This window comes from Silene latifolia, chromosome Y, assembly GCF_048544455.1.
Source record: "Silene latifolia isolate original U9 population chromosome Y, ASM4854445v1, whole genome shotgun sequence".
In the NCBI taxonomy this organism is placed as follows: domain Eukaryota; kingdom Viridiplantae; phylum Streptophyta; class Magnoliopsida; order Caryophyllales; family Caryophyllaceae; genus Silene; species Silene latifolia.
In genome coordinates, this window is record NC_133538.1 from 143,909,651 (window position 1) to 143,923,516 (window position 13,866).

The following is a 13,866-nucleotide window of genomic DNA, read 5'->3' on the forward strand; positions in this document are numbered from 1 at the left end:
TGGTGTTTTCATTGTAATAGTTAGAATAAGGGGTGTCACTCTTGTATGCTTGGAAAGCATTCACTTGTTCATTTGTTCCCCTACATTCACTTGAGTCATGTCCCAAAGTTCCACAATTCTCACATATCCCACTTGGGATTGATGAGGATGCCGTCATGGCATTAACATGATGCTTTAGTGATTTCGAGGCTTCTTCAAATCTAGCCATAGCTTTTTCAAACTTCAAATTGATGGTATCAATGTGAGCACTAAGTTAAGCACCCAATTGAGTAACGGAGTCCACTTCATGCTTTCCTCCTCTAGTAGCCTTGCGAGGTCTACTATATTGTGAGTTATGGACCGCCATTTCCTAAATTTTGTTCCAAGTTTGATTGTCATCAACTTTGGTGAACATTCCATTTGATCCCATGTTGAGAATGTTCCTTGAATCTGCATATAGACCGTTCCAAAATTGTTGTACCAAGAACCACTCGCTAAGTCCATGGTGAGGACATGAGCGACAAATTCCCTTGAACCGCTCCCAAGCTTCATACAAAGATTCTCCATCCCTTTGCTTAAAACCCGTAATTTGAGCTCTTAGCATGTTAGTCTTTTCCGGTGGGTAGAATTTTTTGTAGAAAGCTAGAGCCAACTTCTTCCAAGAATCAATTCCGAGAGTGGCCTGTTGGAATATGTGTCCTCCGACAATAATGCGATCACGACTGTTGATCATGATGATCACATGTTTAAATCTCATTATAAAGAATACAATTGGGAAGTAATTTTCTTGTCAACCGATCAACATATATCGGTAATGATTGGTGACTAGAGTTTGACATTTCGTCGTGCGGACGGTGGTGATCAGTTGATCCCCTAGGTCATACCTATAGGGCAACACTCTTAATTGATCACTTAATTAATCGTATAACGTTACGAGTTAATTAAATTACTTGAAAATTGACGGACGATTTTGGAAGTAAAATTTACGTATCACATTGAAATTTGATTAAATGAGATACGGTCTGAGTAATCGAATTGTATCATTACTCAGATGAAATTATTGTTTAAGGAAACAATTAAATTTGAATGAATTATTATAAATACAATTTATTGTGATTTATAATTGGAGAAATATTTTGGTACAAGTAATTATGAATTACTAAAGTCGATTTTTGTATATGACGTATTTTTATTAATACGTTGATTTTTAATATGATAAAAATACATAACAAATTTATGTAACATATGACATGTGACATATTGACAAATTTGACAAAAATAAAATGGGTTCCATTTTATGAAGGTACCGAAATTAGGGGAGGATTAGGATAAATATTGTGTTGTTTAAATTAGTGGAAAACATAATCATTCACTAATAGCCTAGCCATGCAACCCTAGTTTTCATTGTGAAGAACAATTCTAGCATGCATTGGCTCCCTCCTATCCACCCCTCCACCCGGTTTTTGAGATGACAAAACCACTTTGGTTTGTCATCTTATTTTCACCTAATATACACTAAAATGTAGTTAGTGTATTATTCATTCATTATTCATAAAACTTTGAGTTTTAGAGAGATAAAAACTTCCTTCTTCCTCCTCCCATAAAACCGAAAATATTAAGTGTCTATAATATTTTTGGGTCATTTTTCTACAAAATTAATATTATCTAGTATTCATAGTATTAATTTTATTAAGAGTAAGCTTTGGGTATAAATCCTTGGGAGAGATCCTACACTTGGGTCTTTGTTCATCCAAAAGGGAAAGCTCAAGAACAAGAGAGAAAGGTGATCTCTCTTGTGCCCATTTGAACCGAAAATCCAATGTAAGAATGGATGTTTCTTCCTTATTTTGTTTATTTGTTTGCATGCATAAGATCATTTGTTAATTTTATGACAAATTAAATTAAAACATATATGAGTATGTCAAGTATATAGATCTACTTTTCCTTCAATCGGTATCAAGAGCCATGGTTGTTTGCATGGAAATCGGTTAAAAGTTTTTCCGAGTTATAAAGATTAACATATAAAACTTGTATAATTTGTGTTATTATGATATATCACGAGATTAATTCATGCATGTTAAAATTTCTGGTCCTAAAATGTTTTTAGGATATTTTGGTTAATTTACGGATTTTTATTGTTCATATTATACAATAATGGCATTTAAATATGATTTTATGAGTAAAAATGTCATTTTCAGTCTAAAATTAGCTATACTTCTAATTTTTCAGTGATTTTTGGATATATTGTCACATATATTATTTTGAGATAACCTGTAAATTTTCATACTTTTTGGACTTCTTATGCTCGAAAAATGGATTTTTCATTATTAAATTCGGATTTAGGTGAAAAATAGGTTAATATGAGATAAATTTCGAATCTTCTCATAGAAATTTAGTATGTTGTCACATGTAATTTTATAAGATGTGTTTAAAATAATAGGCTATAGTGAAGTCTTTTTGCATGATTTATGGATTTTTGAAGAAAAATAGCATAAATAGTGTCATTATTAGTGAAAAATTAATAAAACATAATCTATGACTAAGGAAAAACGTTATATGTTGCATTTTATTATCTTTTTCAGATCTAAAATTGAAAAATTGATGTATATAATTTTTCACATGTTTTTTGATGATTATTTTAGTTAAAACCGATAAACCGCAACATTGTTTTTCCGAAAAAATTCGAAATTTTTTAACCTAAGGTTTTGAACATTATGAGTGTCATGGTATTTTTCCAGAATGTTCATGAGTTTAAATTTCAAATTTTGAATTTATTTGAAATTTTGTGATTTATTTGAAGTTTATAGCTTATTTTTGTAATTTTAAGTCCATTAATGAACAAATTTTATAAATATGAGTTAATTATGGTCAAATAATTAGTGAAGACTAAATTTTGAGTCCTAAGAGGTTAGGGTAATTAACTTACGCATAAATATGAATTTATGTATTTTTTGTGATTGTAAAATGTTGAAATCACGCAAATCCGTAAAAACCGAGTAATATACGATATTGGCTAATTAAAGGCGATTTAGCATAAATTGGGCATGTTCATACATATTATAATGCTGCATTTTCTTTATGATTGTCATAATTTTAATTTATGTAATTTTTGAATTATGTAATTTTTACTTAGTATGGCCTTAGATTTTAATTGGTATTTCCCGAAATGTATGGGAATATCGATTCGGTTGTAATTTATTGTGATCTCGTATCACCGTTTTGTAATTTAATAGATTTATTTTATTTTAGTAACAAATGTATAATAGGAAATTATGTAATTTGCTATGTAATTTAATTTATCTCGGAGTTCCCCAAGACGGATTTCTTCAAGATGGCGATACATAAAGACGGTGTTACCTCGAGATGCGTGCCACAACCGAAGTTCAAGGGACCAATGGAGTTGGTTTCCAAATATGTAATAGTTAAATAGTTTTACTATTTTAGGAAGGCCATACTAGGATTTTTTTTATGTTTTGCATTTTTTTTTATATGTCACATGCATCGCTAAATCGCCATAACTAAAACATGCATCATCATCTTTATCGAGTTTATCGACCGTGTCAATTAGAATTATCGTAGTTCACCACTTTAGTTCACTTAAAACGTGATAGATAATAAATTGACATGACCTCTCGCTAAAACAATTAATTGAGACATAGCCTTACCAAATAGTAGAAACCATGAAAACCTATTTCGCGAGGGAGTGCACTCGGCCCTACCGGGGTACAAACCTTGTTACGTAGGGGAAGTGGGTGATGAATGTTAATCCACCGAGTTCATGTTAATGAGGGTTTCATCGGCCATACCGTGCCTAAATTGATGTGGATTTGGATCATGGACACATTTATTCGAAATTTGGATTGAAGTCAACAAAAGTTTTTCGATAAGGGTTTCATCGGCCATACCGTGCCCTTGTCGGATGTGTTTTGGGCTATCGATAATTATTAGAGTAATTTTATCGACCAAGAGTTCTAAAAGTAGAATCGATTAAAACGTTAATCCACCGAGTTATATTGATAAAGGTTTCATCGGCCATACCAAGCCTAAGTCGATATGAATTTGGGTCTTGGAATCATTTATCTAGTTGGGTAGAGGCCACTAGAAAAATGCATAAAACTTGTTTAAATCATACATTTTTACGAGTATTATTATTAAAACGACATTTTTTTACTCCTTCTATCTTGTTTTGTAGACCACTTCTTTTTCTCATAACAAATGGCAACACCAACCCCTAACGCCACGCCTCTCTCTAGTTCATCATGGCTCCGATCCTTCATGGATCGATGTAAACTTGAAAAGAATGGGTCAAATTTCTCCGATTGGGATGCCCAACTCAAATTGGCCGCCCAAGGTGACGACAAGCTTCGTTACCTTCCCGAGGCCTCTCCACCCGAACCTACTACTAGGTCGACCGCCGCCACTAGGGAAGCATATGAGGCTTACCAAAAGGAGTCCGCCGCAATGAAAAATGTCTTGATATTTCCGATGGAGGCGGATCTCCAAAGGAGAGCCTTTAAAATGGGCAATGCTAATGAGATTTACTCCAAGCTTGTGACAACGTTTTCACAAACTCCGCGGATCATCCAATATGAGGCGGCCGCGGCATTCTTGGATCTCGACTTCAAAGAGAGCCAAAAGGTTAGCCCTCATGTGCTCAAACTCATGGAGCTTGTCGAGACCTTGAAAATTCAAAAGGTTGAAATCCCCAAAGAACTTGTTGTAGATAGGATTCTACACTCCTTGTCCAAAGTCAAAGCATATGTTCAATTCCGGGTGAATTTTAACATGCAAGACAAGGATGTGTCTCTTGAAGAATTTCACAAGTTACTTGTGCAAGCCGAAAGGGACATGGGGTTAAATGTGAACCCACCCAAGGATGTGCTTAACATAAGCACTAAGAGTAAGGGGAAGTTCAAAAAGAATGGGAGGAAGGGTAAGAAACAAGCTCCCACATTCACCAAAGCTAGGACTTGTGAAGCTAGCACTTCAAAAATCAAGAAGGGTCCTCTTGATAAATGCCATTATTGTAATGGTATGGGACATTGGAAAAGAAATTGTTCCAAATACCTTGATGATATTAAGGCTGGAAAGATTACTCCAGTAGGTAAATGACTATCCTTTCTTTTATGTTTCTAATTCAACTATGGTATTATGATACAAAGTTGTGATAATGTATCTCCCTTTTTATTGTAAATAGGGCCTCCACCAAGCAAAGACAAAGGAAAAGAAAAGCAAGCTTAAGAAACCATCAAGGAGCTAGGAATAGCTTTCATGGAGCTTCGCTTTTGATTGTCTTATTTTATTCATGTTTTTGAATTTTAGAACCTTAAGTTTCCGTGTTCAACATGGAAAGGTATTTTGGATAATGGTTTGTATTTTGGATAATGGTGACTTGGTTTGCAACCCAAGTCACCCGTTTTATCATTTTATCCTTTTGTTCTAAAAATTCATGTTTAAATGCTTACTCTTAGAAACATATAACTTAAAGTGATCAAATAGACAAATATAATGACGGGTTTCATTATATGTCCACATGCTTATGGCTTGTGTATGATCATTTATAAAGTAATTTTGAGTCTATGAACTCTCTTAAAGGTATGTCAATCAGCAAGTACACATATGAAATCTAAAACTATTAGTCAATCTATGAGATAGTTCTCCTTATAACTTCAACATCATTATTTGTGTCTCATATGCTATCTTTGAATCTATAGTGTATTTATTCTAAAGATAGAGTGGGAGAAAAATGAGGACACAACACACGAGGCAAGAAAAATTTATGTACTTGTGTAAATGAGATCTACGCAAGGTAGAATGATTTGAATGAAGGGTATATCTATTCACATAGTATACCAAATAGATGAGATCTATGGTCTCAAGTAAGTTCTATATGACTAAAGAGACCAAGTGAAGTAATCGAAAGAACATATTCTTAAGATAACTACACGAGGAGACCAAAAGAAAGTTTTGGAACAAAATGACTAATGTAAAGTCTTAACTAGAGTTTTGACTAAGTTTATGAAATTTTTGACCAATAGTTTCAACCTTGAGATTTACTTAAGAGCCTAAATAAATCAATGTAACATCCTAGTAATAAGCGATATTTATGACTAGAGGTTGCAAGGATTGATATACCGATATCTTCAATAGCCAAAGTTTTAAACCACGCAGATGTCATTACTTAACCTCATTGTGAAAATGAATTGGTTAAACCTCCTTCTAAAAGGGATATTTTGAAGGATGTGTATTAGATATTACTCATATTTAATAAATGACATTGCCACACATCATTATGACATGAGTGTGTTAGAGATTTAAAATCTCTTTCCATAAGGTTAAAATGAGACCTCTTCGAAATAGGAATTTTGAAAGGATATGATGGGAACATATATGGTTTCATCTTAAATAACTTTGTAAAGCAACATACATTCCAATTTTTGAAATGTGTTCAATTGAGTAATCAATTTCGAAACATGTGGAATTAAGTGGGAGCATTAAAAATTTTCATGTGAAGACATGGAATTTAGTGGGAGCTGTCATCCTCTGAATGTTTACAACTCATTACTCGTTAGGAATGACGAGCTAATATCTTCTTTCATAAAGAAGTATTTGAGTTTTCAATTCTGGATGAATTTGGACTATGATGAATCCAATTACGACAAGAAATATTGGATTAGTATTAAGAGATACACATCATATCAACATACACATAGGCTATTCATGTAGATGAAAATGGAATTGCCATTAGCAGTCATGGTCGTTCATTGAACCTATGAACGGTTGATCTCATGATTATTAGTAACTAATGTTTCCGCCAATAGAATAATCATGCACATGTCCAATAGTGAATCATTTGCATGAAAGAATGATGATTCATTGGTAAGCCAAAATAGAAACGTCATGAATTCTCAAGTAGAATCCGATGAGCGATTTCGGTGTTTGACGGAATGCTCTATTGTGTGTCAAGAGGTTGCACATATTATAGAAAATCCGAACACATGTAAGGATTTATGAAAATCCTAAACTTTTCAAGTTAAAAGGAGAAATAAGAAGTTTTGGAAAGATACTTAGTTGAATAAGAAGTTACTCAAAACTAATCTTTCCTAACTATGCTAGGACTTGTGAGAAGTGCTAGGCTAATCATCTTGTCAAATTGTTGCAAGATTCTGCAAAACATATACCTAGTGCATTGTGTGTGGATGGAGTACTTGATCAGTACAAGTTATATCATTCACCACAAATTCGTTCGTTATGTGATAATCGATAAAGAAGTTCTTTCAAGATAAAGAACCAAAACCGAGGTCGGGAACCTTGATGTGTACTTGGTAAGATTCATGCTATGAGAGAGAACATGAATGTAAAGGAAAATGCAAGTAAAAGAAGTTTGAACACATGGACACATGGCATGTTAAACTTCTACTGCAATCAATAAGTGTTTACACTTACGATTTGCATCACAAGGTTGTAATATGGTATTGACTACCCGAGTGTGATGTCGACATTTGTCGTTTGAGTTATTATTAACTCACCTTGTACATTGTTATATACAAATGGGTTGTGGAGACAATTGAACCCCGTTAAAGTGAACATGGATTAACATTGTATTTGCCCATAGTTACTTACATGAGGTGACGTCTCAAAGTGACTAGAGTGTGATGCGATTGATGGCAAGTTCAAGTGCCATAGAGTCATGTGAGATGACTAGTCGATCACATAGGCAGACTGTTAGGAACATTTTGTTGGGCCTAATGACCGCTTATAGAGTTCTAGCAAATTTATATAGCCTGGTCGTGGCAAGAGCTGCTATAGTATTCAAATGAGTCGATTCTTTTGACTAAAGACTATTCGCCTAAGATGGCACAGTTTCAGATTAACTTTGATTTGTGTTACTACGACCTTCGTAAATGGGGTCAAATGGGCATATTTTGGGTTATGATGGCTGTGGCTAGTCGAAGGGAATGAGTGCGATAGGAATTGTCCACCCCTAGTCAGGGTTATACCAATATCTCAGGGCCACTCGAGGAGTAATGAACTGGAAATGCGTGGCCACGCTCGGAATGTATCCATGGTGGATAAATCCGGTCAATCAGTTATTCTCCAGATCGACGAAACCACTCTCGATATGATCACTTGCAAGTACGACCTGAAAGACACCTTGCATTGAGTGGGAGATAGTAATAGGACAAGAGAATTGGTGACGCACACTTGTCGAGGACAAGTGGGAGATTGTTGGAATATGTGTCCTCCGACAATAATGCGATCACGACTGTTGATCATGATGATCACATGTTTAAATCTCATTATTGTCCTCCGACAATAATTAGGAAGTAAATCCCATTTGAACCGAAAATCCAATGTAAGAATGGATGTTTCTTCCTTATTTTGTTTATTTGTTTGCATGCATAAGATCATTTGTTAATTTTATGACAAATTAAATTAAAACATATATGAGTATGTCAAGTATATAGATCTACTTTTCCTTCATGGCCTTATCAAGGCCCTTCAACCATTGTTTCGCGGTGCCAATTAGAGAAAAAGGAAATAAGACCCATCGAATTTGGTCTTGAGTTACACCGGTTTGAGAAATCGCATAACAATAGTCACAAAAGGTCTCCATATGAGAATGAGGGTCTTCACTAGGCATCCCCCCAAATTGGCTCCTTTCGACTAATTGGATAAATGCGGATTTAGCAATGAAATTTCCGGTCAAATGTTGTGGTGTGGGAGTACCATTGGGTAGGTTCTCCTCGGTGGGTACGAAATGTGATGAAAACTTAGGCATTGTGGGTTGATTTTGTGTTGTATTTTGTGTTGGGTTCTCCTCACCTTCTCTTGCAAAAGAGTTGATGAACTCAATAGTTGGTTGAATATCTACAACCTCACTAATACCTCTCAAATTTCTCCTAGCAAGTCTTCTATTGGTTGTCAAAGTTCTTTCAATTTCACGATCAAAAGGTAACAAATCACCTTGTGACCTTCTAGACATGCAAAATATCAAACAACTCGAAAACAATTAGAGCAAACCTTGAGGAGTTTTACTTCCTCAAGGCAAAGAAAGACACAACTAATAACAATATAAGAAAATCTAAATCAAGATAACACCGTCCCCGGCAACGGCGCCATTTTTGGTCGAAGTCGGAGCTATATTCTATTTTTCGGAACAATTGTCGTTGGAAGCACCTAGACCAAAACACAATTTATAGCTTCACAAACAACTCTACAATTAGTAAAGAGGCAAGTAAAGGTCGGGTCCCAAGGGACGGGAATTAAAATGATATTTCTTTTGAGACTAATGGTGTCTTAGGGGTGTCACAATTTGGGTTGATGTAGAAGATCACTAAACAAAATAGCAATGAAAGTAAACAAACAAGATGAATTGAAAGGGTTGTACACAATTGATAAAAAGCACTAGGGTGTCATGGGGTCATAGGGGATTCATGGGAATTGATCATACAAACATGTTCTCAAATTATAAGCAAGAAATTATTGTTGTGATAGATTGAGTTGGGTTATGTCTTACAATCCTAGGAAAGTTTGGGTCCCGGAGCCGAATCGATTAGATTGTACAACACCTACAAGTCGACTTAGTCTTCCCTACTCAACAACATGCATGGTCTAATGAGACTCGAGTTGGTTTATGTCTTACAAGTCTCATTGAAAAGATAAGTGATGGTTGTAAATGCAAGGATTCATAGGCTTAGCATTTTATCAAACATAACATGTGCATGAGTTGAGATCAAAACAGGCAAGCAAATAAACTATGAAAGCATATTAATTTAAGCATGAATCATTCCCCATGTTGGTTTCCCCTAATTACCCATTAACCCTAGCTATGGAACTACTCACTCATTATCATGTTGAACATGCTAGCAAGGTTGTCAATCATACCAACAAAGTGAAACATGATGAACAAATGAAAGTAATTAACAATAATTAAAAAGGATTAAGAGAAGTATACCTACTAATGATTCCAATAATAAAGCAAAGAATAATAGAAGTACTTGATGCTTGATTGAGAGGTTGTCAATCTCTCAATAATAACCCAAATAATCTTCAATTACCCAAAATAAAGGATGAACAAAAGAGAGATTAAGGAAATAAAACTTGTATTAAAACTTGATTAATTGTTGATTACAAAACTAAAGAGAGATTTGATTGATATTAACTACTCTAAGAATTGATAAGAAGAACATGCTCTTCTAATTAGACTAATGGGGTATTTATAGTGGAAATTAGGTGGATGCATTAGGGTTAACTAAGGGCTTAAATGATGATTAAGTCCCTACTTAGGGAAACGCCGGTATTTTCTGAAGGAAGGGCATCTTTCTTGAAGCTTGAAGAGACAATTTTTGTCTTGGAATCCGTGCGTCTTAGGCACGGGACGGCGGATTCTGTGTCTCTGCCGGGCGTCTTTGGGAGAAGACGGGCGTCTTCGGGTCTTCTTTGCCGGGCGTCTTTGATGGAAGACGCACGGATTGTGGTCCTGGGGACGGGCGTCTTCAGGTCAATCCGCTCGGATTGCTGCTCAGCCTTGTTTCTTTTTCTTTTCTTCCCTTTTCTCCATAAAATCCTTGGGGATTTCCTTGGGGATGCAAGGATCTTTACTCATCATTGCCCAACTACTATAATATGAACAAAGGCCTTCTAATCTTGTCTCTCCTTGATGCTTGGTCATTGGATTCAATCAATTTAGTCTCATTTTGCCATGAAAATGCAAGGTTTGCACTCCTTTCTTACCAAGGACACAAAACCTCAAAGAATATGCAAAACAAAGAACTAAAGACAATAAATGACCCAAATATGCACCAAAAAGCATGGGAACAAGGCTAATTCGGGGACTAAATGTGCGCTAATTATGGTCACATCAAGCTTCTAAAACCCAAAATTACTCTCCATCTTCAACCACATATGAGTCACCTAACTCATCTTCAAATTCTTCACTTATAAGAACAACAAAAACACAATTATTAAGCTTAAACGAAACCCTAAAAAGATAAGACCCGAAACGAAATTGGGGGAAATGAAAATAAAGCTTACTAGTAGATGAGGATTGAAGAGAGGATTCCAAATATATAAGTTTTATGCAAATTGGTGGAGAAATGAAGGATTTATGGTGGTTTTAGGTAGAGCTGAGCAAAACCGGTTATCCGCTCCGGTTTTGCAAACCGGTTCGGTAACCGGTTTTAAAAAATGGTTTTTTTCAACACCGAATCCGCTCCGGATTAATCCAGTTAACCGGTTTTTTCGGAATTTAATAATCGGACCGTAAACCGGTTTACCCGCTCCGGTTTTTATAACCGGTTTCAAGAAAGATGCACAATCAAATGCATAGAAACACATAGAAAAATTAGGTTACCGGTTTTAAATTTACATTATTTTTGACTTTTAGTTTCTAAAAATGAAACCAGTTGGTTTCAAAAAAACTAAAAATAAAGAAACCGGTTTAAAAACCGGTCTCCGGTTTTGAATTTTCTACAACCGAATCCGCTCCGTTTTTATAGTAAAAAATCCGGTTCAGTTACCGCACCGGAAAAAAAACCGAATATTCGGACTCCACAATTCGGTTTTCGGTTCGGTTTCGGTTTCGATTTAAAAATACGGTTCGGACTTTTTTGCTCAGCCCTAGTTTTAGGGATTGTAAGGAGGTTATTTTGAGAGAAGTTTGGTGTTTGAGAGAAAGAGGAGATAGATTGAGTTATGGAGGAAATGAAAATTGAAAGAGGAGACAAGTGGAGGGGAGGTGGCCGGTCCAACAAATGGCATGGGGAGGTTGGGTCAATTGTTTACGTTTTGGGTTTGTTTCGACGGTAATTAGGAATATTCGTCGAACGTGATTTCCGAGAATATTAAAGTTCTTAAACACGATTTTACTAAAAGATTAAGTACTCATATGCCCAATATCCAAACTCGTTTACCCAGCGACCGTAAAAAATGGGAAAATCTCAATTTTACGACTTTTATCCGAAATCTATTTTATCAAAGGAAAAGGTTTAAATATAGTTTAAATCACTTTTAAACATTTCTAAACTATCAAAAATAATTACATTTCTTCAAAATAAAATAAGATTATATTTTATCAAATAAATTTTATTTCAAATAAATTAATATTAAATTAAAATAGATTAAAATATTACTTTTAAAATATAATAAAGGTCTTCAAATTTACGGGGTGTTACAATCATCCCTCCTTTTAAGAAGTTTCGTCACCGAAACTTAGAAGAAGGAACATTGTATATATGTAGGTCCATCTCTTTAAAATCAAGTAAACAAAATCTTCAAAATATGAACGTATGAAATATAAGTGTCTTTTCAATGGAACGGACACTACTACAGATACAGTAAATAACAACGGGTAAAAACCGTTGTAAAAACAAAAGGCGGACGTTGTTAAAGCGGCCGTTGTAAAAGGTATTTACCACAGTTAGGTTATTTACTTAAACCGTTGTAGAAAGTATTCACCACGGTTAAAAGCCGTTGTTTTAGCGTGTAAGCCGTTGTGGAAAGTGTTTCAAAAATTTGGTGGGAATAATATAACAACGGTTCTTAGTTTAATAACCGTTGTTGTAACTTTCCCTCCAAAATTGTGAAGACTTTTAACAACGGGTATATGATACATTCCCGTTGTTAAAATTTGTAGTAACAACGGTTTTTAGTCTAAAACCCGTTGTTGTAACTTTCCCTCCAAAATTGTGAAGACTTTTAACAACGGTTCTTCGTTTAAAACCTGTTGAATATTATGCGCGGTATTTGTGAAAGGTATTCACAACGGTTTTGTTTTTAGTAACCGTTGTGAAAGGTCTTCACAGCGGTTTTTTTTAGTAACCGTTTTTATTACGAACTCCTAATGTTTTTAAAAATTAAATTTGTTTCATGTCATTCAAAAACCTGCATATATCAGCAGCACCATATACAAGCACCAGCATAAATCACAGTTGGGTTCATCAGAACTCAATAGATTCAATTCAACCACAACAAGTTGACATATATATATATATATATATATATATATATATATATATATATATATATATATATATATATATATATATATATATATATATATATATATATATATATATACTTACAAGGAGTTAAATTTACATGAACAAACCAGCATTCCCTAACTTCAAAAAAAATTTACTAATAAGCTGATCTAAACTCTGAGTATCATGCATTTCTATTGTCTAAGACGTATTTGCCCAACATGTCCCTTACCTCGTCTATATCTACACTTGAGTACTGCTGAATCTCTGGTGACGGGTTGATTACATACTGCGGAAAAAACAAATTAAAGACAAGACATTATTGTAACAACATCAAATACTTCATAGCAACATCAAAAAAGTAATAAACGTAACACATTATTAAATTACTAACCTTTTCTGGAATAAGGATATATCTTCGCCTAATAATCTCCAACATGAACCGACAAACGTAGTATCCACATTGTATGCTATCCGGCTGGCGAGGGGCCTATTATTACATAAAACCAAACAGACGAGAGAAGGCTCACATCAGGATCTTGAACTTTAGGTATTGTATTAGTATTAAACACAGATTTTTGCACTTAATGTATTGTATTTGACCACGTACCCCTGTTATCGTAATAAAATCAGGGCCATCATCAGAATATTTAGTGGGTTGATCCTGCTAGTTAGCTCTTCTCTTCTCAAAGGCCCTTTTTTTTTAATAAAAAAAAAAAAAAAGAGGCAGACACTCATTTTTTTAGGGACAAAAATGAGCTTTTTGCTATAAATAAAAATTGAAACTTAATGTTATTATAAATAAATCAGTATTATAAACTTACTTATTAATCAAGCGCTTAAAAGTCTCGCTTGGTGGATTATGTAAAGAGTCCAACCAAAAAACTTTCTTCTTTGTTGGCAT

At 34.6% G+C, this 13,866-nt stretch overlaps 1 long non-coding RNA gene and 1 other non-coding gene across 2 annotated transcripts; one reads left to right on the plus strand and one right to left on the minus strand.

Annotated features, from left to right (window-relative positions):
* Positions 1–476: 476 nt before the first annotated feature.
* LOC141636436 (small nucleolar RNA R71) lies at positions 477–583 on the plus strand. The gene has a single exon (XR_012541048.1). It is a non-coding gene; the product is annotated as a small nucleolar RNA R71 (small nucleolar RNA).
* A 12,586-nt stretch (positions 584–13,169) lies between these two features.
* Positions 13,170–13,607, minus strand: LOC141627119 (uncharacterized). Its single transcript, XR_012536679.1, has 3 exons — positions 13,573–13,607; positions 13,357–13,452; positions 13,170–13,251 (listed from the first exon to the last, which is right to left on the minus strand). It is a non-coding gene; the product is annotated as an uncharacterized LOC141627119 (long non-coding RNA).
* Between the last annotated feature and the right edge of the window lie 259 nt (positions 13,608–13,866).